General features: G+C 37.8%; 1 long non-coding RNA gene and 1 pseudogene across 2 annotated transcripts; both read left to right on the top strand.

The window, feature by feature from the left end:
- Positions 1–72: 72 nt before the first annotated feature.
- LOC107034094 (uncharacterized) lies at positions 73–25,631 on the top strand. 2 transcript variants are annotated; one of them, XR_012073243.1, is made up of 4 exons: positions 73–186; positions 466–620; positions 5,794–5,859; positions 25,273–25,631. It is a non-coding gene; the product is annotated as an uncharacterized lncRNA (long non-coding RNA). The 2 variants fall into 2 exon arrangements; XR_012073241.1 differs by lacking the exon at positions 73–186 and adding an exon at positions 277–372.
- On the top strand, positions 20,596–21,436 carry LOC102529159 (small ribosomal subunit protein eS7-like; annotated as a pseudogene).
- Positions 25,632–25,938: the final 307 nt, after the last annotated feature.

Raw genomic sequence — 25,938 nt, 5'->3', positions numbered from 1 at the left:
GGCACCCCCGCCCGCCCAGGCCTGCCGTCTCAGTCAGACGGGGTTCCCCTCCCCTCGCGGCCGCCGCTGCCTCCGCCTCCTTCCCTGGCTCCAGCCGCCGCGGCCGCCGCCGCTGCGACCGGCGCCATCTTGGCAGTGACGGAGGGGGCGGAGGCGGGGATCGCGGCCTGCAGGCGCCAATGGCGGGTCAGGCCCGTGCCCGAGGGGGCGGGATAGGACTGGGTTGAGGGTCGTGGGGTCCTAGCGCCTGATCGTAAGCGGGGCGGAGAAGGTGGGCGGGGCTGCGCTGCGTTCTCTCCTGACGCGCGGTTTAGTTGGGGAAACGCGCTGTGGTTCCCCTTTTGGCTGGAAGATCCGGAGCCTGAGGAGAGCGTGGGTGACACACACCTTCCCTTCCCCTTTCACCACCTCGAGGGTCAGGGATCCGTCCTGGGCCAACTGACCTGTTTCTTCCTTCCTCCCCAGCAGCCGCAGGAGTCCTGACATTGCCTAGCCAAAGCTCGTCGCGTCTGCCTGAGCGGCCGCTCCTCTACCAAAGGCACTAAGATTCCCCAGGAAACCCCCTGAGGGGCTAGCAGCCTCCTACTAGTAGGTTTCGGTCCCAAGATGCTGAAGGTCAGGTAAAATGGGGAATTCAGGGGGGTTCTCTGAAAACTACGTTGATAAAACACCTATTGTTGACTGAAGGGGTGTAGATTACATTGGATTAATGGGATATGGCCCAGCTGTGGTTCCACCATTAGTGGCTTTTGGCAAGTTGCCTCTGAAAAAATGAGGATAATAAAGATTAGTTACTCCTGCAGGGTTGCTCTGAGGGTTAAATGCTATAATACATGTGAAGTGCTTAGCACCGTACCTGAAAATACTCAATAAATGTTAGATATTATTACATGAACAAGTGAAGGGAAAAATAAGACCCTAAAGGTTTCAAGTGAACTTTCCAAAATTGTGCAGAATAGGCATTAGTCCCTCCCTATTTCCTGTCTCCACTTCTTCCTTTATATTCAGTCAGTCAACAAACATTCACTAAAATCGAAACAGACGCTGAGGGGACACACTGGTGAGGGAAGCAGAAAAGGTCTGGCTTCATGGAGCTGATTATCTAGTGAGAAAAAGAGAGACAATAAATAATTCATCATATTTTGAGGGAAATATGCTTAAAAGGTTATGGACAGAATTCTGGGAGCAAATACCAGGATAGCTTAAAAAAACAAAGAGTATTCAGGAAGGGCCCATTTGAGGGATGAGAAAGAGCCAGTAATGTGAGAAATGCCCTGGGGAATTGTTTAAGGCATGGCGGGGCATGGCTGTACCAAGGACCTGTGGTAGGAAGGAACTTGACTATTGGAACTGAGCAAAGTCCATGGTGCTGGGAAATCCGTGGTGCCAGGAGGAGCCTGTCCTGAGATTGGAGAGGTAAGTGAAAGTTTATTCCCTCAGAGCCTAGGAAGACTCGGAAACAAGATTGGATTTTATTGTAATTGCAGCTGAAAACTGTTGAGTAAGGCGTGACTGTTAGAGCAAGGAGGTGGAAACAAAGATGTTTGCGGTAAGATATATCTATTTCAGGCAATATATGGGCCAAAGAAGTGGATTTAAAGTAAAACAAAACAAGACAAAAAACCCTGGGGTTGAGCCTTTTCAACACTAAATTGGTCAGATTATATGTTCTGATCTTCAACTTCCTTATTAATAAAAGAAAAAGTGATCATCACATAAGACTGAAAATTGTTAAACAATGTAATTTGTTACTAAGTGTTTTGTGTCATGTTAGCCTCGTGTATAGTTGCAAAATCAGTGGTATTTCATAAATATATTTATTGGTTTTTTAACTGATTAAGTAGTAATCCAAATCAGTGATTCTTACTCATTTTTGCAGAGTGATCCTAAAGGAAAGAATATGTACTGTTATGAATGTGTAGCTTATTGATGCTGTAGTTCCAAATGTGTTTAAGTGCTTAGCTCTGCACTTTCTCATGAAATTTGCTATCAAGACACGAATTTTTTTAAAAATTGTAAAATGTGCAAAACAAAATTTACCATTTTAAGTATTTTTAAATGTACAGTTCAGTGGCATTAAGTACGTGGTTGTGCAACCATCTCCACTGTCCATTTCCAGAACTTTTTCATCACCCTAAAATGAAACTCTGACCCAGCAAATGAAAATTCCTATCCTACTTTCTAAGACATGTATTTTTTAAAGGTATCTGGTGAGTTCCCCCCTCCCCCAAAAATGGCAATGGCTTTGGTGATCAGTAGGATTGTTTGCTTCCATTCAAGGATTTAATGGACGATACCCTATAAGTTTAGAAATCGCTACCCAAGAAATAAAGATTAGTGGAAGTTTTTAGCTCAGATGGCTAACGTATCATACTAATGAGGAGTACTAACATAGGACCAATTAATTTTAACACTGAAAAATTGTCTTACGTAGCCATGAAATGTGCTCTGTGGTCTTGCATATATGCTCCAAGATGGCCCAGACAACCTGCCCCTTTATTTTTGTATGGCTACTTTTGTATGTATCTTTTTAATGCCATTAACTTTCATTAAAAGATAAATGATTCCAGCTCTGGGTAACTTTAATTTTAAAAACTACTCTTCTGTGAAGAATGGATTAGAAAAGGGCAAGAGAGAAGGAAGCATATTTTTGCCGCATTTCAGATAACCCAGCATTTCGATAAAGTTATAAAGCTCGAAAGATCCAGATCTTGACCTGAATATACTGAGTTACCAACTTTTTTTGCATTTCAAGTACGTCCTAGATGAAGCATTTTCACTCTATTAAACAAAAAGTTGAATCTCTTTTCCAGGCTGGACCCTTCCTCCTTGCTGCCCATATCAGCCACAGTGTTTTTATCCCCAGCTCGAGGGCCTGGCTGTAGGCCAGTGATTACAAGGGAGGGGTTACAGCATAAAGGAGCACGGGGGAACTTCTGCAGATGCTGGATATCTAGATGACTGTCTAGATCATAGTGATGGTTTCGTGGGTATAGACGTAGGTCAGATTTATCAAGTTGCACACTTTAAACATGTGTAGTCTACTGTGCGAATTATATCTCAATAAAGCTGTAAAAAAAAATTAAAAGTCCAATTGGGAACCTCTCATTCTTTCCCCATTAGGACACCGTTTATTTAACCTTTTGTTGGTTTCAATTGTTGTGAGACCTGTCAGATCAATTCCTCTTTGAGGAGGAGCTTGATGTATCAAACATTTGAGTAGGAACAAAAAGCGCTCTTTAAATTGGCAAACAAATTCAAATACTGTCATCTACTTTACAGAATACCAATTAAAATATAGACATAGAATTGCAAGCATAGTTTACAGAATGGAATTCTAAAAAGTTCCAAAAGTTGAAAAGTTTTGAAATATTTTTTTTGATCAAAGAAAACACATTTTGAAAGAACATATTAAAAAGCAATAGAAAAACAATCAGCAGTATTTGCATGCTCAGGAAATGCCTTTAAGTACCTCTTAGCCCTTAGCAGTCCTATAACGAGTCCTGTCAGTCTCCCAGGCATACATCACTATAGTCATAGTCGAACCCTAAATGAGATTTGGGCAAGGGAGTCTAACAATGCAGACACGGCCCGATAGAAGAGTGTGGCTCAGGAATTTGGGCCCCGTGCCTTTTCTGAAATTATGCCCTCTTTTACACCTGGAGCTCTATTTCTTAAAAAGTACTTTCAAATACTGTGGTTTGAACATTGCATGAAGGAAAATTATGAAACCAGTAAGAATTTAAAGTACAGAAAGCTTAAGCATTTATACAGGCTAATCCTCTCCACCTGTTAAATCTATTCACCTAATTGCTGGACCAGAAGTTTTTCATGTTTTGGAAAAAGCCTTCTATAAAGCTGTTCTTCCTATCCAACCCTTATGGCTTCCTTATGGGTGAAAAAGCCTTCTACCAGGGGATTATGGTCTTTTAGAAACCCTTTGACTGTGTCCCAAAACAGAACCCATGGTACCAAATTCTACTCATCGTGAAAAAGTATTAGAATGACATTCCAGTGTATTTAATCCACACACTGAAACTTACTGGCAGTGTTGTCAAACTATCATCTTATTTCTTAAAAACACAACTCTGTTGAAATCCTTTTCAGAGACAAATTATCTGAACAACTTGCAAGAATAATAGTGAGAAATGTCACGTGGCAAATCGCATTCTGAACCTGATACTTGAGAGGGGTGTCCAGGGACAGGAGGGCTGCAGCAGTCGGAGCCACTGCTGTCTTTATCCTTTGGGGCTGAGAAGTCATATCATTGAATCAGTACTTTTTCACCAATTTGAGAATTAACACCTCAACATCCTCCTCAAGTCACAGCTTTTACCTCTCTCAACAATTCCTTCTAAATTCAATTTTTAGTTTTTAAATGATCTGCAAAAGGAAGATATTTTTACATAGTGTATCTCTCTGTCATTGTCCACAATCAAGGATTTTCATAACTTTTATCAAATTCACTTCAGTTAGCATTTATGCACAAAGTCCTATGCTGGGCACAGAAGGAAAACAAAGGTAGGGAAGCTCATATTAGAGGCACAAAGTATGTCCCCAGGCATGTAACCTTAATTTAAAAAATCAGACCATGAGAAGTTCTGCACTGGATGTTTAAACTCGTTGCTCTGGGAGCCTAGGGGAGTTGAGTGGTTAATTCTGAGTGTCGGCATTGAAGGTGAGGAATAGATGGCATTTGAACCAATCCTGAGAGAACTTAGACTTTCTATAAAAGGCAGGGGGCATCATTGGGACATGGGGATGGGGGTGATTTAAGATAGGAAAAGCTCTTAATTTTTTTCTCTCTGAATCTTTATAACAGATGTATTAGACAGAGAAGGGAGGGGATAGCTCAAGTGGTAGAGTGTTATGCCCAGCATGCCTAAGGTCCTGGGTTCAATCTCCAGTACCTCCACTGAAAAATCAAATCAATAAATAAACCTATTACCTCCTCCCTGCAAATAAAGAATGAATGAATGAATGAATGAATAACAGATGCATTAGAATTGTTCTCAGTGAGAGAGAGGCCCATAAACTGTTCCAATACTTTGACTCTCTTTGGGAGTGGCCAAAGGTTTAAATAATTTGGAAGGATGGATATCTGGGCTGACTTGCAGGAAGTATGAGTCAGCTTTTCTCATGTACTCAGCACTGTTGTTACAGCTAGGACATTTGGGAAACATGAAGCCAAACAAATCAGATGCTGTAAGTCTTCCCTTGTTACTGATTGGCCCAGACATGCATCCTGCAAGGATAGACAACAGGGACGCCCTTTTTATTGTCAAGGGTGAAGGAACCCTGCTGGCAAGGGGAAACACCTGCAATTGAAAAAAATAACAAAACTTTAAAATACTTCAGTTTTCTATATAATCCCTCAGACTAGGAGACAGACACCTCTTTAGTCCACCGCTCTCTTCTCCGCTTCAGGATTGTATACTCAGTTGCCTCCAGACATCTCAGTCCTAAGTGCACCTGAAAGTCAACATTCTCAAAGTTAAACTCATTATCTTCACCCCAAACCTGTTTCTCCTATACTCTAATTTCTTGAATAGTAGTCACTATGCACTAGTCACAAAAGTCAAAACCTGTGAGTAATCAGCTCTTTATCCCCCTTATTCTTTAACACTTAATCATCAGAACAATTTGTACCACCTCCTTAACACCGAGTATATCCTTCCTCACCTCCCCATCTCCATTCCTACTGACCTAGTTCAAACCCACATCTGTTTTTTTACTTGAAATTTTATAGCAGTCAACTAATTGGGTTCCCTGTCTCCCATCTTTCCCTCTTAGATCCGTCGCTCCCTTTGTTGCCAGGCTGATCTTTCTAAAGAAGAAATGTGATCAGTTGTTCCAGAGGTAATTTGAAATTGCTACCTTCCTCTTTTCCTTTATATCTATTCTTGGTGGAAAAGTTCATCAATGTCCAGTCTTGATGTTACCCCCAGAGGAGCAGGGCATTAGGGCCGATGCCTGGTTCTCCCCTTTCCCTCTCCAGTATAGGCAAGACAGCCTCTCATTCAGAACACTTTCAGACTCATAACCGGAGGCTCTTAATGGAGACAACGCATTTAAGCCTCTGTTGTCCATAAGCACACGTGCATACAGACAGAGATGGATTTGTTTAATTATATTAAGGTAGTTATATTAAGGGCAAAGTTAATCCAGAAAGGAAGATTTCTAACAATTAGTTTATTCAGGATTTGGAGAATAATAGACTTTTAGTAATAAAGATTTAAATTAGAAAACAAACAAACAAAAAAGATCTCCAGAGCTTATTTTAGGCCCTTGAATGTCAGAATCACTTTACTATCTCCTATAAACAGATATCTTTCCTCTGCATTGTTCACTTATAACCCTGCGAGTTTTCATATCTGGTTTAAGTATCTTAACAGCATTTTAAATTTAATAAACATCACCTTATTGATTTAATAGAATTTAGATGTTGTAATCGTAACTTACAGAGTTTTAAATTATGCTAAAAGGGAAACAGAAAGAAGTTGAGATGAGGCTGGCTTTTACTTAAATGTATTAAAACTGAAGTAGAGGAAAGGCTTTTAAAGAAGGCACCCTAGGGCAGTGCTGGCAAGCTCCTGCCCTCTGTGCAACGCTGTCTGGAAAGTAGTGGATCATATAGTGAAGAAAGAAAAGCTGCAGAATTCTTGATGTCAGGCTGAAAACAGTATATAACGATACAGCTCATTTTTAACCAACTCTATGCAAAAAGGCAATGGAGAATTAGTGACATCATGAAAAAAGATAAAAAGCATTTTCTTCCATTTCAAATTCTCCTGGTGATCACATAACACAAGGCTCTGTTTGCCACAAGGTTGGAACCAAGTATTGAAATACTAGAGGTAATAAAAATGATGTCAGTTGCAAAGGAAAATCTCAAGGGTGGAGTTCAGGTAACAAGTAGGGCAACTAGATAAGGGCAGGGTTTAAATGGATTGGATTATAGAGCAGTTGAGGTGTGGCAGGAAGTTAGGAATGGATTTAAAGTGTATCTTCTGATTTATGTCATCATGGCTTTGTGAGAATGACACCTTCATAAATTGACTTCATGTTTCTTTAACCCGAAACATAGGCATTTTTTTTTCAAAACACAGGCATTTTGAACAGGAAGGAACCTTAGGGATCGTATAATGACCGTTTCATTTTCCAAAAAGCAAACGTTTGCCCGCTTGCAATCTGTCCATGGGCATATACATCCAACAGTGGGAGGAGAGCCAGGATTAAAATCCAGATCCCCAGATTCCAAGTTCTTTGCTTTCTCTTATTACATGAACATCCAATCAGCCCTGAGAACTCGGTATTCCAAACTCCACATGAAGTGAGCTGGATACGTAGGAAAATTATTTTGGAGATGAAGAAGCTGAGGCTTAGTAAGGTAGAATGGATTTACCAAATCCTATGGCTGGGCTAGACCAAAGCCCAGGCTTCACAATCCCTGGGCGAATGGGCTTCTACCAAACCACAGTGAAATCTTAAATGCCCTGTGCCTAGGCATAGAATTCACTCCTTCAGCTTACAGGTATTTTGCTTTGTGCTGTTACATGCTAGGTACCCTGCTAGGTGCCATAGAAAAGATTATGAGCCTAAAAGATTTATTTTGCAAGACTAGATTTCTATTTTGCGAGACTAAAAATTGAACATTACCTAATTATCAGTGAAATGCCCATGCCTTTTGGTGGTTGATAAGCTACCAGGAAGTAAGTCTCGGTGTGGTAAAATATTGAGAATGTTTTCACTTTCACCAAAGGATGGGTTTCAAAGGCTTTACTGTATTACTGTATTTTTGTATTAAAAAAAATATAATACTGAGGGTTATTGAGACTGCAGGAAAACTAGAACACTCTTGCTCTGCTGGTGGGAGTGTCAAATGGCCCAACCCTTCTGGAAAGCAGTTTGACAACGTTTCGTAAAATTAAAAATGCGAATACCCTACAGTCCAGAAATTCCATTTCTGGACATACTGATCCCCTCGCCCTCATTCGAAATTACTCTGAATAATCACTGCAGCCAATGCAGGATCGACTGAAGCCTTTGTTACTGCTTCATGAGAGCCCCAAACTCCCTCTGTGCATATTCCTGCTTCTTCACTCCCCAGTAGGTGCCGATCTCTGGACACTCCCCCATAAACATCCTGTACATAAATTTCTGTCTCAGGTCTACATCCCAAGCAACTCAGCCTGTGATGATATATGCATGTACGCATGTATAGGATCTTAATGTAAAATTATTTCTCACCCTGCATATTGGCCATAGAAGTTTAAAAACTCCTGCATCTAGGGAAATTCTTGTGCATATACACCAGGAGACACTATGAGGATGTTCACTGGAGTATTATTCATAGTAATGACTGGACAAAAACTAAATGTCCATAGTCATGCAATGGAATATTATACAAAAATTAAAATTAGTAAAATCTACTAACATCTGTCAACATGGACAAATCTCTAAAATGAAAGGATATTTACCAACTTCATGGCAGTGGCTACCTCTGGAGGAGGAGTGTGGGAAATGGGATGAAATTGGGGCTTCAGCTGTAGCATTGTACGCCTTTTAAAGAAGCATCTAAACAAACATGCCAAAATTATAGCATTTATTAAATGTATGTGGGTACATGGATTTTTTTTTTACTTTTCTGTATGTTTAAAATATTTTAAAATTGAATTTTGTTCAATGAATTATTACTGCAGCAAATCTACATAAAAAGACAAAGCATTGTAACTTTATCTTACTATCAGGAAGTAGTGAAAAGACAGTTAACAAGATCATTTCCTCTTATACAAGAAATTTGGTCAAATTTTAATGACTCATGGAGACCAGACATTCCAGTTATAATTCTTTGGCTGGTTTATTATGCATTATTTTTACCTTCTGTTTTCATTACTACCAAGTTTCATGTAATGAGAACAATACGGGAATCTTTTAGGAGTTCATCAATATGTCTGTTGTACTCTGTAAAGGCAAAAAAAAGGGTATAAAAAAAAAAGCAGGGGTATTTACTTGACTATATATAAGTAGGGTCCCTATAGTTTACTAGGAGCTTCACATTAGCTTCATGTTAGTGGTGATGGGATAGAGGATGAGAAAGGACAATAGAGATATCATTATCATGACATTCCTGCGTCTTCAGGGCATTTCCTTTTGTGTCATATAGGGCACCTAGAGTCCAAATGAAGCTGGCCAAGTTGCATTAGAAGGAGGAATTCAGTAGAGGTTAGTGTTATTATCCAAAAGCCTATGTAACAGATAGATCTAAGGAAGAAACTAACGTCAGCAGAATAAAAGTATGGTCAGTAATGAAACTATAAATTAGGGTAAGAAGTGGTTGCAGCTTTGGGAGAGTCTCTGCTGGAGTGTTTACTTACCCTTCATTTTACTTACTTAGGTTTGGTTTTATTTTTCTGCAGTACATGTGCAAAGTGTAACACTTTGCCTCTGTAGATTTAATATGATCTACAAAATCTAATGTAGAAACTTCATTAATACTTCAACTAATGCATATATTTAAGAAAAAGCAAAATTTTAGAATATTAGTGAGCCCCATGTATAAAAACAATCGATATAAAACAAATGTTCGCACCCTGTTTTGAGAACACAAGGAGTCCATTTATAGGGAAACTACACTAATACAAAATAGATTCTAAATGATGATATGTAGGGGTTTCCAAAGCAACAAGGAAGTTGAGGGGGAGGGTATAGCTCAGTGGTAGAGTGCCTGCCTAGCATGCACAAAGTCCTGGGTTCAATCCCCAGTACCTCCATTAAAAAAATAATAATAAATAAATAAATAAATAAACCTAAACGAGGAAGTTGAAAGAAGCATATTTAGGGGTCAGAGTCTGTTAGAAATAGTTGCAGATAAAAGTTTGGGGAAGAATTGCTATTGCCCACATCAGTCCTCAGAACTAAGAATTTCAGAGAATTTGAATAACTGGACCAGAAGCTGATTTGGATAAATAAGAATATCATCTGGGCTAGACACATCTATGCTATTAACTAAAATGGATCGGAAAATATCTTCCAAAATAATTACTACTACTTTGAATTGTGAGAAAAAGATTTGTGGCTTGATTACACCGTCTATGAAACACATTTTTTTCCAGATGTTAAGCAAGTATAGCGTGAGATCTACTAGAAATGCACCTAGAATAGGAACGACACTTGTGATGTGTGTTTTGTTTGTGAAAAAACTGTGCCTTTGGACCATGATTATTAGCTTATAGTTCCAGGGAAACTTCATATCCAGGGCCCAGGAAACCTCACTTGGTGGTTTTTTTTTTTTTTTTTTTGGCCTAGTTAAATTTCTTGGAATAGGAAGTTATGATACAAGTTTTCTCAGAAACTGTGCAGGTGCCTCTGAGAAACTTTTGTAAGTCCCTTTAAAAAATACCTGAAACTTTAGGATAATCTATAAAAATTTTGAATCAAGAAAAAGAGATTAAAAAAACAAAAACAAAAAAATCTGAATCACTGCATTGTATACCTGAAACTCATATAGTATTTTATATCAACCATACCTCAAAAAATTTTTTTCTTAATTAAAATTGGTAAATTTAGAGGGAACAGGAAAAGAAATTTCTGTGTAGCATAAAGACTAGAACAGAAGGCCTGGGCATGAGGTGGCTTGTGGAAGGACCATTTGTTTGTTTGCTCTCATTCACAACTGGTAAACTATTAAGATATTAGCTAATCCTAGTCCAAATTTGTGGATACAGGGGAGGACATCCCTGACCTTTTATTTTCAATTAACCATGTGCCTCCCACTCCAAGTACAACCCCAGCTATATCTTAAATCATTCTCTCCTTTTGAGTATTTTATGATCAAGACTATAATTATTTGAAGGACTTCCCAGGGCTTTCATCATTCATTCTGTGACTATATGTTGTCCTAGTTCTTAATTACATGGCTTATAACAACCCATGTATTTGGGTAGAGTGATTGTTCATTTTCATCATTATTAAAGACATTCAGGTGTCTACATAGAGCCACACAGGTAGGCATTTACAAAAGAAAGTCCTCAGACACAATTTTTTCTTCCATCAGCCAAAACTAACCTCAACACAAGACACTTACTTTGTATGATAAATTTTTGGTCTCCAATTTTATCACAAAACCCCACCTCAAACCCTGAAACCTCATACAGAATCACATAGGACTACATACCTTATTGGTACTCAATAAATGATGATCAACTGTTAGTGCGTTGGTCTTCGTAATTCTCATAAGGATGACAATCATTTATTTTGACCATTAGTTGTCCTTAATCTAAAGTTATGCCACGCTTGAGAGTCTCTGCAGGAACCACCTTAATCTTTAGTGAACACAGGGCTCATTCAGAGAGCTCAGAGAACTTAGACATTTTTGTTTTTAAAATGTTACCCATTCTAAGACCTTCACGTGAAAAAGTTACAAGGAGTACTCTTTCCCGTGATCGCTTCTCCTTCCTCTTCCTCTTCTTTTTTTCGTGTCCTCTTCGGTTTACAACAGACACAGCTATTTTACAACCTCCCACCAAAGTTTTGCAACAGAATGGCCTTGAAATAGAATACTGCCCAGTTGAAAGCTTAGGCAATCATAATGGAATAAATGAACCTGGGCCTGCTAGACTTCACGTGTTCCTTCTTAAGAGGAAAGCTATCACATTTTTAGGAGAATGTTATTATTATTTTTTAAATTTTTTATTCTTTTGATGGAGGTACTGGAGATTGAACCCAGGACTTTGTGCAAGCTAAGCATGCACTTGACCACTGAGCTATATACCCTCCCCTCCAGAGAATGTTACTCTTGAAGTGACCCTGTACCCTTCTATATTAGAGTTCTCAATTGCTGTGACATAGCTACAGCACTGCAACTAAGAAATAACCCTACTGTTTACAAGTGCTGCTTTAATTACTAAAATACAGCTTCTAAAAATAAGTAGTTGCTACTACTTGGTCACTACCATAGTGTTTCTCATTTCTCTTAAAAATGGTAAAATCGCTGAGGGCACGTAAACCCTTTAAAATTTCACTGTAAATGTCTGCATACTTGAGCTGCATCAGCAAATGAGTTAAACAGCTGCAATAATGCTCTGAAACCAAAGCTTGTTTCTCAAAAATGTGTTAATCTCTGTTTGGGGGTTTTGTTTATTTGTTGGTTGGAGTTTTTTTTTCTTTTTTTGCAAGAAACCTCATAACTGACTTGTAACCCATAGATGACTTGCTTGGGTTTCAGAGCTTTCTTTTTTTCAATTTTGATTCCGACATGAAATTGAAATGATAAATAAGCAACATATGGGCTACTCTGATAGACTGAAAACTCTCCTTAGGCTGCACATGGCTCGTGATAACAGTATAATATGCTGTCACTCTGCTGACCTGACGGTCTCGAGACATTTTGTAAACATGGTATATCCACTCAAAGCCAACCTAATGGCCCATTTTTCTCCATTCCTACACATTTAAGATCGTTTTCCTGTGGAAACTTGAAGAAAGTTAAAAGAAAAAAATTTTTTTTCTCAGTAGCTGTCGGTAAATTGCCAGGGTTCTTGTAAAATGTCACAAGCCAGCGGTGAACAGTTCGGTAATATGGTTTTCCTAACCACACAAAAGTTTGTTCAGCCAGTCAGTGGTCTCATGATCTATCTAACGACTTTATTTATGTGACTGGCAGCACTATCTTATGATAATTAGGTGACACTAAAGCCTCAGAAAAACCTTGATTCCAGGGCAATATAAGATGCCAGTTTCCTTTGGCCCTTTTTTTTTTTCTATAGAAATTTCTTGGGTTCTTGACTAGTTGGAATAATTATTTTGGTGACCTTGGGCTTGGTTGAATTATTCTAAAAAATAAAGATTTTTATTAAGTAGTTTAATGGAAACTCACACACTGAATAAACTGTTATCAACACACTTAAATCATTCCTCATAGAGCTGTTGAACCTGTGAGGAGTTGCATGAAATTGTCTTCTCTGAATCTGTTTTGTTTCATAGTTAATTAGTGAAAAATCGTTGTTCAAAAACAAAGTCATTGTTCACCCATTTAAGAGAATGAAAAGAATGGCATAATTTTGACCTGAAGAATGAAGAATTTCTTACATTTGTGTCAGTGTCTACATAGCACAACAAAAACTGGAGATTTGCAGCAGATGACTGGATAAAGAAGTTGTAGTGTACACACACACACACACACACACACACACACACACACACACACACAGAACGGAATACTACTCAGTCATAAAAAAGAATAAAATGCCAATGGCAGCAGCATGGGTAGACCTAGAGATTGTCATACTAAGTGAAGTAAGCTGAAAGAGAAAGAAAAATACCTTGTTACTTATATGTGGAGTCTAAAAAAATGACACAAATGAACTTATTTACAAAACAGAAACAGACTCAGAGACATAGAAAACAAACTTATGGTTACCAGGGCAGAAACGGGGTGGGAAGTGATAAATTGGGAATTTGAGATTTGCAGATTCAAACTACTATATATATAAAACAGAGGAATAGCCAGGTCCTACTATACAGCACAGGGAAATATATTCAGTATCTTATAGTAACCTATAATGAAAAAGAACATGAAAAGGAGTACATGTATGTATATGTATGACTGAAATATTTGGCTGTACATCAGAAATTGACACAACATTGTAAACTGACTATACTTCAATTTAAAAGAAAAGAAAAAAGTAAAGATTTGGTGTGCACTCAGTTCCAGTTTTTGAGAAATGGGGAAAATTAGCTTGGACTTTGTGATCTGAATTATTTGGTTTGGGTTAGAATCTTTGGGTTTGACTCTTTACATTTAAAAATATACATCATTGCTCAAAGAAAGTGGCAGCGTGTTCCACATTGCTGATGATTCCCATCAGAAGAAGAAAGCAAGGGAAGCAGTCTTCAGCAAGAGTAAGCAAGCATATTTCTCTTCCATGCATTACAAAGCAAAAACTATATTTGCAACTTTATGTTCATTTCAAAGTTCATTGATATAAAGGAGCTGGAATTCAATTCTTATAGAAGCTAACTATGATTCTTTAGCCAAAACTTTCTTGGCTGAGCCTTAGATTTATGGTTCAGGTTATTCTCAGGCTGCTGGCTTGGTTCAGAAAACCAAGCACCCTGTACAACTCTGAATTAGAAGTCTCAAAAAAATCCTACTTTTCTTAATTACACTGTATTTTGTAAGAAGATTACTTGTTCTAAAATTAGCCCTCTGATGATGGCAAAACAGCTGGATGAAAAGTAAAAAATGCAAGGACTCATCTTGCTATTTCAGACATACAAACTCGAACACCTCTTTGATTCTTAATCTCCATATGTTTTGCAGTTGTACAAAATACACAAGACTATGGTACGTTAAAGTGTGTTGAAGTCTGATGTGTACTGGTTTTTAATTCCTGCTATGTATTTTTTCTTTTCTTTTTTGCTGTTATATGTTAAAAATAGCAATACTGTTCACTTTTTGATGAGGTTTGGCACATAATCTCATAAGAGTTTCTAGAATGAGAACTGAACTTGCTTTTTCTTAGGCAAAATTTGCTCTTGGCTAACAGAAGCTGTCAGAGACCCTGTTACATTTTTACCCAGTCTGAAAATCTTTGTCCTTAAAAAAGAAAAAAGAATTATTTAACATACAGTAAGAATAAGTTGGTAAATGCATCGAGTGGTAAAACCACTGCTACTATCAAGATATGGAACACAACCGCCCCCAAATTCCCCTATGCTACCCCTTTGTGATCAGACCCTGTCACAACCCTAACCCCAGGAACCACTAATCTATCCTCTGTTCCTATAATTTTGCCTTTTCTAGAATGTCGCAGAAATGGAACCATATAATATGTAGTCTTTTGAGCCTGGCTTCTTTCACTCAGCAAAATGCTTTTAAGATTCATCCATGTTCTTGTGTGTATCAAGAGTGTATTCCTTTTTTTTTTTATTGCTAATGAGTATTCCATTTTATGAATGTATTTCACTGTATTCATTCCCCAGTCGATGGACATCTGGACTTTTTCTAATTTTTTGGTTATTTTAAGTGAAGCCACTGTAAACATTTGTGTTCAGATTTTTGAATGAACATAAATTTTAATTTTACTCTGTTAAATATCTGGGAGTGAGATTGCTTCATCTGTTGTTATTCTTTGTTTAGCTTTATAGAAAATTGCCAAATGGTTTTTTAGAGGGGCTGTATCATTGTGCATTGGCCTCTGGCAATGGGTGAGAATGTATGAAATAATTCAGTTGCTTCCAGTTTTCATCAGCTCTTGGTATTGTCAGATTGTTTCATTCTAGTTATTCTAACATATGTAGTACTATCTCATTATGGTTTTTATTTACATTTCCCTAATGACTAATGATGTTCAACAGTTTTTCATTGCTTGTTTGCCATCCATGCCTCTCCTTTGGTGAAGTAAATATACAGATCTTTAGTTCATTATTCTATTGGCCTGTTTGTTTTCTTATTGTTGAATCTTGAGAGTTCTTTATATATTCTAGACATATATCAGTTGTCAGATATGTGATTTGCAAATATCTTCTCCCTGTAAATAACTCATCTTTTCATTCTGTCAATTGTGTCTTTTCATACCCTTAAAAAATTTTAAATTTGATGAAGTCTAAATTGTCAAGTTTTCTTCTGTGGATCATGGTTTTGATGTTGTGTCTAATTACTCTCTGCCTAACCCAAGGTCTCAAGTACGTTTTCCTTTTATTTTCTTCTAAAAGTTTTTATTTAGGGCTATGATCCATTTTGAGTTCATTTTTATAGCAATCTTTGTCTTTTAATTGGAACATTTAATCCTTTCATATTTAAGTAATTTGTACCTACCATCGTGTTTTGTGCTTCCCACTTGTTCCTCTGGTTCTCTTTTTATTTCATTTTTCACCTACTTTTGAATTATTTTTCCTCATTTCAGTTTTTCCTTCTCTACTAGTTTGGTTTTTACACTCAGTTTTTTTTTTCCCTCCATGGCTAGTCAACAGTGCTATTTAAAGTGTGGCCTTGAACATCAGTATCAACCTGGGGGCTTGTTAGAAATATAAATTCTTGGGTCCACCCCACATCTGAATCAGACTTGTGTTTTAACAAGCCCTTCAAATTATTCTGATGCATGCTAAAATTTAAGATGCACTGAAATTAAAACATACATACTTAATCAGAGTTTCACCCTTCTTCCAGGCAGCAAGCACTTCAGATATTTTAATTCCATTTACTTCCCTTCAGGTTTTATGTAACTGTTGTCTTGTATTTTAAGTCTTTTTTCCACCCCAGAAAACATTATTTGTGTTCTATACAATCAAGATTTGTTTAGCCTTACCCATTTCTACTGCTTTCTTTGCTCTTCCTTGATTCTTGTTTTTTAAACCTTTCATCTGAGATCATTTCTTTCTTAATTAAGTACATTCTTTAGAATTTCCTTTTATGAACATCATAGAAGCAAATTCACTTAGCTTGTCTAAAAATGTCTCTCTCTCTCTTTTTTTTTTTCCACCTTCTTTTTTGAAAGATATTTTTTCTGGGGGCAAAATTCTAAGTTGGCAGTCATTTTTTTCCCCTGAGAAGAAATAAGCATTATGTTTCCAAGATGGTTTGTCTTTTGTATTCTACTGGTTCACTATGTTGTGTTAAAGTGAAATTGTTTTGTTTTTAATTCTGCTTGAATTCAGTTGGCTTCTTAAATCTGGATTTTGAAACAGATTGGTCCTAGAAGATTGTTAGCTTCTGTCTCTTCAGATACTGCCTCTGCATCATTTTCTCTTTCCTTTCTTTCCAGAACTCCAATTAGATGAGTGTGTGTCTTATTTATCCTCCATATCTATGAACCATTCTTTCAAGTTTACTTTCTCTTGCTTCTCTTTAGTGTATGCTGGACAATTTCTTTTTTTAAAATTTTTATTTATTGTATTGTAATTGACTGTACGTCAATAAAAAATAAAACTAATATAAATTTTTAAAAATTTATTATTTTAATTGAAGTATAGTTGATTTACAATGTTGTGTTAGTTTCTGGTATACAGAAATATGATTCAATTATACATATATATATTCTTTTTCATATTCTTTTCCATTATGGTTTATTACAAGATAATGAATGTAGTTCCCTGTGCTATACAGAGGACGTTCTTGTTTACCTATGTTATATATAATAGTTTATATCTGCTGATCCTAAACTCTATTTATCCCGTCCCCACCCTCTTTTCCCTTTGGTAACCATAAACTTGTTTCCTGTGTCTATGAGTCTGTTTATATTTCATGAATGAGTTCATTTATGTCATATTTTAGGTTTCCACTCATCAGTGATATCATATGGTATTTGTCTCTTTCTGACTTACTTCACTTAGGATGATAATCTTTAGGTCCCTCCATGTTGCTGTAAATGGCATTATTTTATTCTCTTTTAAGGCTGAGTAATATTCCATTACACACACACACACACCCCTCTTTATCCAATCATCCGTCAGTGGACATTGAGGTTGCTTCCATGTCTTTGGCTATTGTAAATAGTGCTGCTATAAACATTGGGGTGGATGTATTTTTCTGAATTAGAGTTTCCTCCAGGATATATGCCCAGGAGTGGGATTGCTGGATCATACAGCAACTCTCTTTTTAGTTTTTTAAGGAACCTCCATACTGTTTTCTGTAGTGGCTACAATACTTCACATTCCCACCAACAGTGTAGGAGGGCTCCCTTTTCTCCATACCCTCCCCGGCATTTGTTATTTGTAGACTTTTTAACAATGGCCATTGTGACCAGTGTGAGGTGGTATCTCATTGTAGTTTTGATTTGCACTTATCTAATAATTAGCTACATTGAGCATCTTTTCATGTGCCTATTGGCCTTCTGTATGCCTTCGTTGGAGAAATGTCTATTTAGATCTTCTGCCCAGTTTTTGATTGGGTTGTTTGTTGTTTCGTTATTGAGCTGTATGAGCTGTTTGTATATTTTGGAAATGAAGTCCTTGTTGGTCTATGCTGGACAATTTCTATTGTGATAGTCATCTTTTTCTGTTCATTAATGTTCTCTTCACTTGTGTCTAATTTGCTGTTAAGCCTGTCCATTGTGTTATTGATTTCAGTCACTGTGTTTTTTATTTCTAGAAGTTCTGTTTTTTTAATCCACTAAGCTATATTCTATAGTTTATTTTGAGTAGATGTTTTCCACTCAAAAATTGAAACATAGTTATTTTACCTTCTGTGTCTATTGAAATGTCTGAAGTCTGTGAGAGTTTTCTGTTCTTTCTCTTAAATATTGTTTCCACTGGTCCTCCAATAGTAACTTAAGTCTTGGAGTGCTTAGTGTTTGTTGACTGTGAGCCAGTCACTTTCCTTAGAAAATCATTTATATATTATTGAGGTACATTCCTCCAAAGAAGGTTTGCGTTTGTTTCTTCCATACCCTTGGGGCCTACTCAACTTGTAGTAATGGCTTTCTTCCGAGATCAGACGAGATCGGGCGCGTTCAGGGTGGTATGGCCATAGACAGTAATGGTTTTCTTGAACCTATTTTGGCTATAGATTATTATCACGAGGTTGCAGTTTTTCAGGGACAGAATTTTTTGGCCCTCAGTTCTGCTTAGCACCACAGGAATTTGCCTTGCAGTTATCTGAGGGTGATTGGGTATGTAGGTTTTTCATCCCTACCTAAAAGGTCCAAGCTTTATTGGGAGAGAAGTCTCCTATAGGATCCTCCAAGCCTTACCTTCTGTTCCACCCCTCACTCCCCACCCCCACTGAAGCCAAGGCTGAAGTTCACCTGCCTGGGCAAATGCCTTTAGGGCAAAAGTGATCTCAGGACATAGGATTGAGCAACTCCAGGGGCATTATTTTGATGAATAGGATGTAAATGGTGCCTCCTGGTGTTCTACACCTGGACAATGTTGTCGATTTATCTGTCTGGGTCCCTACTTCACTTCTCTTTGAGCTGATAATTCCTAGCTTTCTACTCCATGCTTCAGTTATTTTAAGAGGTTTAGAGTTGTTTTTTTTTTAATTTGTTTGTTTTTAATTCAGACTTCAACTATTTCCAATAGGAAGGGCAGTCTGAATGTCTAGCCTGCCATAGCCTCAAAACTCTATATACACCACAATTTATAGAAATATCTGATAACCTAATTTGTTCAAATAATAATTACCTTATTTTTTTTCTGGCACCAAAGGTTTAATTAGGAACAGTTCAATGGAATTATAAAGAATCTATAGTCTCTGGTACATAACCATATCCTCATGAATTTTACTAATAAGTGTATTGGATTTACATTGAAATACCAAAGTGATTCAAAGGTTTAATAGTGACCACAATTTTTTTTAACGTTTCTCAGAAAATGAGTACATTAACCCAGAATCATGTGTGTCAGTTGCATAGCAAGTGATGGGTCTCCATGGTTACGTTAAACATAACAAGTACAAAGAGGAAATGTCTCTCGGTGGTTGATAAGCTAAAAGGAAGTGAGTCTTGTACTAGATTATATGGTATGTTTTTAAGCTTTCGGTCAAGAATGGAAGGTTTCAGATCCTCCTGTGTTACTCCTTGCTCAAACGTAAGTAAAAGTAGTTATGGAAAAAACATATGTGTAGTCAATGCTAAGACACCGTGTATTGATGTCATGTAGAAAAACATAATGCAGAGATCCTTTTTCTGTGGTTTATTTAATTCTCTCTGTTATTTATAGTATTTGCTCTGAAGCATAACTCAATAAAGTTCTAGCAATTAAAGGGAAAGGAAATCTGTCTTAGCCCAATATTATATTAGCCTGACTCCCCATTTGGAAAAAAATTATTTTATAACACAACAAATCAGCCTTGGAGACCACAAGTCCATTTGTGTCCACAAGTCTATGGAGTAGATATTCAATAGATGTTTGTTGAATCAATTTGTGAATGGCTAATATGTAATGGGCAGTTGTAAGGAAAGCACGCAGTGGCTAAAATGTTGCTTGGATCAAATTATGGGAAGAACATTAAAGAAGGAAGATTCCTGGGATTCAGTCCCCATTCTAGGGCCCCTGTGTGCTATAGCCTTGGATAATCCACAACCACCTTGTGCCCCAGTTTCTTCATCCCTTCCCCTACTCTTGGGTCAAACTGCATTGCTGCTCCCTATATATGCTGCATGATTTCCCAGTTCAGTGTCCTTGTCCTTACAGTCCTCTATCTAAAATGCTTTCCCCATCACTGCGTGACTAAACCTACCTCGCCATGGCATCCTACTTCTCAATAATCTACCTAAGACAAATACTCCCTTACCAAGCTTCCCCAGCTAGAAGTTACCTTTCCCTCTCATCTCACATGTTGTTTTCTCTTTTAACTCAGTGGTGTCATTCAACACTTTATGGCTTACATTGTGATCTTTTATGTAGATATCTACACTATGCTGCTTCTCTGCTAGGATGGAAGTTCATGAGGGTAGGGCTCATGCCTGCTATATTTTTGTAGCCCCCCCCCCATATTACCTAGAAAAGTACATTGGAGGTTATATGTGCTCAGTTAATATTTGTCAACTCTGAAAATAAGGAATATCAATGCTTTCCTTGCTAAAGAAGGAGGTCTGTCAGTTGATAGCTTGAGGCCATTTCCAGCTTTTAGACCAATGATTGGAGCACTGATGGGGAATGCTGGATATAAATAAGTAAAGAAAAGCGTATAAGTTGTTTATCCATTAGTGGGAGAAGAAAGAGAATACTTGGATGGATCAGAGCCCGTTTAAAAGCAGAACCCATTTAAAAGAACAGGGAAATTGATGATGCAAGAGTAAGAAAGTGACAAGTGTCGGCCGAGGCAGCCAGTGCTGCCTGCCCCGCAAAGGTCGAGGCCATGTTCAGCTCCAGCGCGAAGATCGTGAAGCCCGATGGAGAGACGCCAGACGAATTAGAGTCCGACATCTCCCAGGCCCTCCTGGAGCTGGAGATGAGCTCGGACCACAAGGCGCAGCTGCGGGAACTGAACATCACGGCGGCCAAGGAATTTGAAGTTGGCGGTGGTCGGAAAACTATTATAATCTTCATCCCGGTCCCTCAACTGAAATCTTTCCAGAAAATCCAGGTCCGGCTGGTGCGCGAGTTGGAGAAAGAGTTCAGCGGGAAGCACGTCGTGTTCATCGCTCACAGGAGAACTCTGCCTAAGCCAACTCGAAAAAGCCGAACCAAAAATAAGCAGAAGCGTGTCCCAGGAGCCGCACGCTGACGGCCGTGCACGCCGCCGTCCTGGAGGACCTGGGCTTCCCGAGTGAGATCGTGGGCAAGAGGATCCGCGAGAAGCTGGACGGCGGCCGGCTCATAAAGGTGCACTTGGACAAAGCGCAGCAGAACAACGTGGAGCACAAGGTTGAAACGTTTTCTGGTGTCTATAAGAAGCTCACGGGCAAGGATGTTAATTTTGAATTTCCAGAGTTTGAGTTGTAAACAAAAATGACTAAATAAAATAGTATTCACCAAAAAAAAAAAAAAAGAGAAAGTGACATGAGCAGTATAGTCATTTTAAAAAGTTCTTTTCTCTACTGCTCTTTTTAAAATTTATATATACCTGTATACAGCTGGTATATTAAGTTCCTAATTTTGAGAGATTCCCTCAGGAACTAAGCCAGAAAGTAACTGCAGTTTTAGAATGTAGTTAACAGTCCGACAGCCATAATGTTGAATGAGAGAGAGCAGACACAAGACAGTCCGTACTGTATGAGTCCGTGAAATTCAAACCTAGAATTTTTCAAACTTCAAAACTAATTTGTGGTGATAGAAATTAAAATAGTGGTTACCCTTGGAGAGTGGTGACCGGTACAGGGCATAAGGGTTGTTCAGAGGTGCTGGTAATTTTCTATGTTATATGTACATGTAGGAATGTTTTTCATTTATATGTAAAATTTGTGCACTTTATTGTAGGTAGGTTATACCTCTTTTTTTTTTTTAAAGAATGCAGTTAACAAATCTGATTACCTCATGAATCACCAATGAGCAGGGTAAGGATAAATCCAAGCTATAAATGTGTTTCCTGGAAGAAGAGGCACACTTTTAAAATTCCAGAGTTTCCTCGGCAAACCTGTGATCAGATGGCCCTCATAAATAATGCATCAAAATATGGTTAGAAATAGAAGAATTTGTGGTGTGTGATGAAGTGAAAACAACCAATGAGCATATGGTTTACTCCTTTTGACTTCATTGTGATTTTTCTGGAAGAGCCAGGATCACCAATAAATTGTCATGCGCTAAGAATGGAATAAGTACTGTACGAGAAAACTTGTTAGCTGTGAAACCTTGAATAAGTCACAGGCTTTCTGGGCATTGGATGCTTCCTCTGTTAAATGGAAAAATATTTTATCTGTTCAAAGATAGAGGACAAGTTCGAGTGATCTCTTAAGACTCCTTCCAGCTCTTAAAATCTTTGGCTTATGGAATTTGAAACTATAAAGAACAACTCGGGTTAAAGCTTTCCCACTATTGGAAGTAGATTGGGAAAATAAGTCGCTTTAAAAATCTGTAATAATAGGCAATAAAAAATGTAGGTGGAATTGGAGTCGTGCCAAGTAGTAAGAGATCCAGGCAGAAAACATCTTTTCAGACTCAGCCAGCTACCAGAAACCATTTGCTCTTGTTCCCTGGGGATTTCCCTAGCCTTCGGCAAGAGGTTTACTAATAATATGTTTTTTCAAAAGAAAGAAAGAAAAAAGATAAGGGAACATTTTTAGACTTTAATCAAAGAAAGCATTGTGTGGTAAATTTTTCCTTTGTGGGTTCATGTTTGCAAAGAATAAATCCATTGCAGAAAAATGGTGTTTCATAAAATATGTGAGCAGAGAAGGAAAACTAGTCTAAGTCTGACTTAAGTAAAATCTCATAACTGGGAGAAACTGCACAGCATCATGTCTTCTTTCAATGCTAGTAAGTGAGCATCATGTCAGTTTTTCAAAAGGGGCAACTGAGGCCCAGAGAGACTAAATGACTTGCCTAAGGTCACAGAGCTGGGAGTAGCACAGACCAAAAGCCAGTTCTCAGTTTCCAGCCTATCAAATCTTCAGCTGCACCAGGCTGCCCCCTGTGGCTCCTTTTGGATGACTTGAATGCCAAGAAAGAGGCAGGAGAGACTTCAGCTGTACTTGGTTTTTAAAGCAATTGAGAAGGTACAAAGCTAATGGAATTGGGAGTCAGCAGACTTGAGCCCACCCCCCTTATAACTGTGACCTTGGAAAATCATTCAACTTCTCTGAGCCTCAATTTCCTCATTGAAATAGCACCTCACATTATCACTGAGGCAGAAATCAATTGAAGTAACTTATGAGAAAGTGAAAATACTGTATAAATTATAAGCCAAAATGTGATTATTAAAGTGGAGAAATTCTTATCTGCTTAGTAAGTTAAGGAATTAGTGATTACAGAACAATAACACCTGATGAAAATGCTCTGGGTGAATATGTCACAGCAGGGCTACTATTAGGATATATAAAAATCAATGATCCTGTAACAGAAATGTCCTTTGTTTATTTATCGCAAAAGTCTAACATAATTACTTTTTTTTTTTTTCAGTGGAGGTGCTTGGGATTAAGCCCAGGACCTTGTACACGCTAAGCATGCACTCTACCACTGAGCTTTATCCCCACTTTTAATAAATCTCCAAGGAAGCTTACCTAATGTGTAGATGCTGGTTGTAAAAAGATGTTTATGTGAGGGAACGCATCTTTATCCTTCTCCACGCTTTGCACTGTCAATCCTTTTAAATTTGTGAACCCAAAATGGTAAAAAAAATCATGTCCTTTATTTAAATTTGCATTTTCCTTATTAGTAGTGAGGCTTGGCATCTTTTTATTGGAAGTATACATCGAAAAACCTTTATGGGAGGCTGCTAGATAGTACCAAGTAAAAATTTAAGTGCACTTACCTTTCAAACCAGAAATACCGTTTTTCATTAGCTCCCTTAGAGAAATAATGCTCACATATATACACATAGAGACATGTACAAGGGTTTCACTACAGTGTTGTCTGAAATAGCAGATAACTAAAAACAAACCAAATAACCAGCAACTGGAGGCGTGGCCAGATACACTGGAATATCCAAACCACAGAAAACTATGTAACCACTGTAATAGAATGAAGTGGAGCTTCAACATGAGAAAAAAGTGAGTTGCAGAAAAGCATGTACAACAGAACATCATTTACTTAGAAAATGAAAATAAAACTATATATTCTATATGCATGTAAATAATAAGCAAATGTCTTGAGAGTTACATGATAAACTGAAAACAGGTTACCTAGGGGAAGGAGACCAAGTACGAGCAGGTGGCCAAGGGAAACTTTGGTATCATTTGAATCTTTAAAACAAGAATATATTTGTGTATGGCTTGATACTTGATAATATATATAGTTTAAAATGATACTGAAGACTAAACTATAAAATTTAAAATTGGGAACATAATTATTTCAATCTTAGAACAGATTTTAGGTTATAGAAATGTCTTAAGATTTTCTAGAGTTGCAAGATAAGAATGAGTCCAAGTAGAGCTGAATTAATAGGATGCCTGTCATTGAAGTGAAGGGTGAAAATGCAGTTAAAAATCAAAGTCATCTAATATATCTGGATATTTGATATCATGTAGAAATTGATGATTTTTCTTTCACTTTTGTCCGGATATCAAATAGACACAGATTGAGGTTCACCCTTCGTGAAATCCCTGGTTTCAATTTACTTAAACAATTGTTGTGTTCCTTATTAATATTTTACATGGAACAGAGTACATTTCAGTGAGATCGACTGTCTTTTTTGGCACTGACTTTTTCTGTGATCACAGAAGTACTATATGCTTATTGTGAAAAGAAAAAAAGAAAATATTGGAAGTTGTGAAGCAAAAGTTACAAGATAGCCCCATCATCAAAAAGAAATACTGTTAAGATTCGTAGGTGCTTTCCCTTTGCATATAGGTGTTCATGAAATTGAGTTAATACTATGCATACAGTGTTATGTTCTTTTTTCTCAGTTAACATTTTATTGTATGCATTTCTGCGTATCATCACAGATTCTTCAAAAATGTTTATAATGACACAATCTATTCTAAAGTGTGGATACACTGCAATTTATCTATCTAGTCTCTTATTATAGGATATTTAGCTTGTTTTCTTTTGTTTTTTCACTTTTATACCTAACTATGAAGAACATCCTTCCATAAGATTCTTTGCTCCCATCTTTGATTATGTCCCTAGGATATATCCCTGGAAATGGAATTACAAGATTGTGCTGGTTATTTTCCATTCCTATTCTCACCCCTTCTCTGTCTTTCTTCATCCTGCTCTTTGTCTTCATAGATTGCATATCCAGGATCTCTAGTCCTTTGGCTTCCTTGAGATTCAGTCAGTTGGTGGCACCAGGAAGCGATCAAGAGGCAAGAAGAGAGAGAAGTCGAGTGTCTCCTCCTCTTTCTCTTCCTGCCTGAAGACAGAGGCTGCATGCCGCTCCCCACCTCCAGCCCAGCCTCCCCCACCCTCTCTACTCCCCCCTCCTCCTCCACCATTTCTGCTCTTCCTGAATTCCATAAGATTATTATTTCCTCCCTTTGTCCCTTTGTCTCTAGGAATACTATTCTCTGGGTGCCTCAGCATCCCTTGTTTACTTCCATGACCTGGTCTACCCATCTGTAAGTATTACTAAAGTCTCTTCATTTGAACCATCCTGGGTAAAAATCCCTGTCCTTCTGGGATCCTGACAGACACACACTTTTAAAATATGCTCTTGATAGACGTTGCCAAATTGCATTGCAGAAAGTTTATATCCATTTGTACTTCCATTAGTAGCATGCTAAAGCCTGATGAGATGAGCTTTTTAAAAAATAATAATTTTATTCTATTTTTTTTTCTTTAATGGAGGTACTGGGGATTGAATCCAGGACCTTGGGCATGCAAGCATGTGCTCTACCGCCCCCCTGAGATGAGCTTTTGAAGTTGCAATAGATTTTTGAAGACATCCAGTCTCCT

Source organism: Vicugna pacos, chromosome 6 (genome assembly GCF_048564905.1).
Source record: "Vicugna pacos chromosome 6, VicPac4, whole genome shotgun sequence".
NCBI classification, from domain to species: domain Eukaryota; kingdom Metazoa; phylum Chordata; class Mammalia; order Artiodactyla; family Camelidae; genus Vicugna; species Vicugna pacos.
This window is presented reverse-complemented; position numbering and strand designations above follow the sequence as displayed.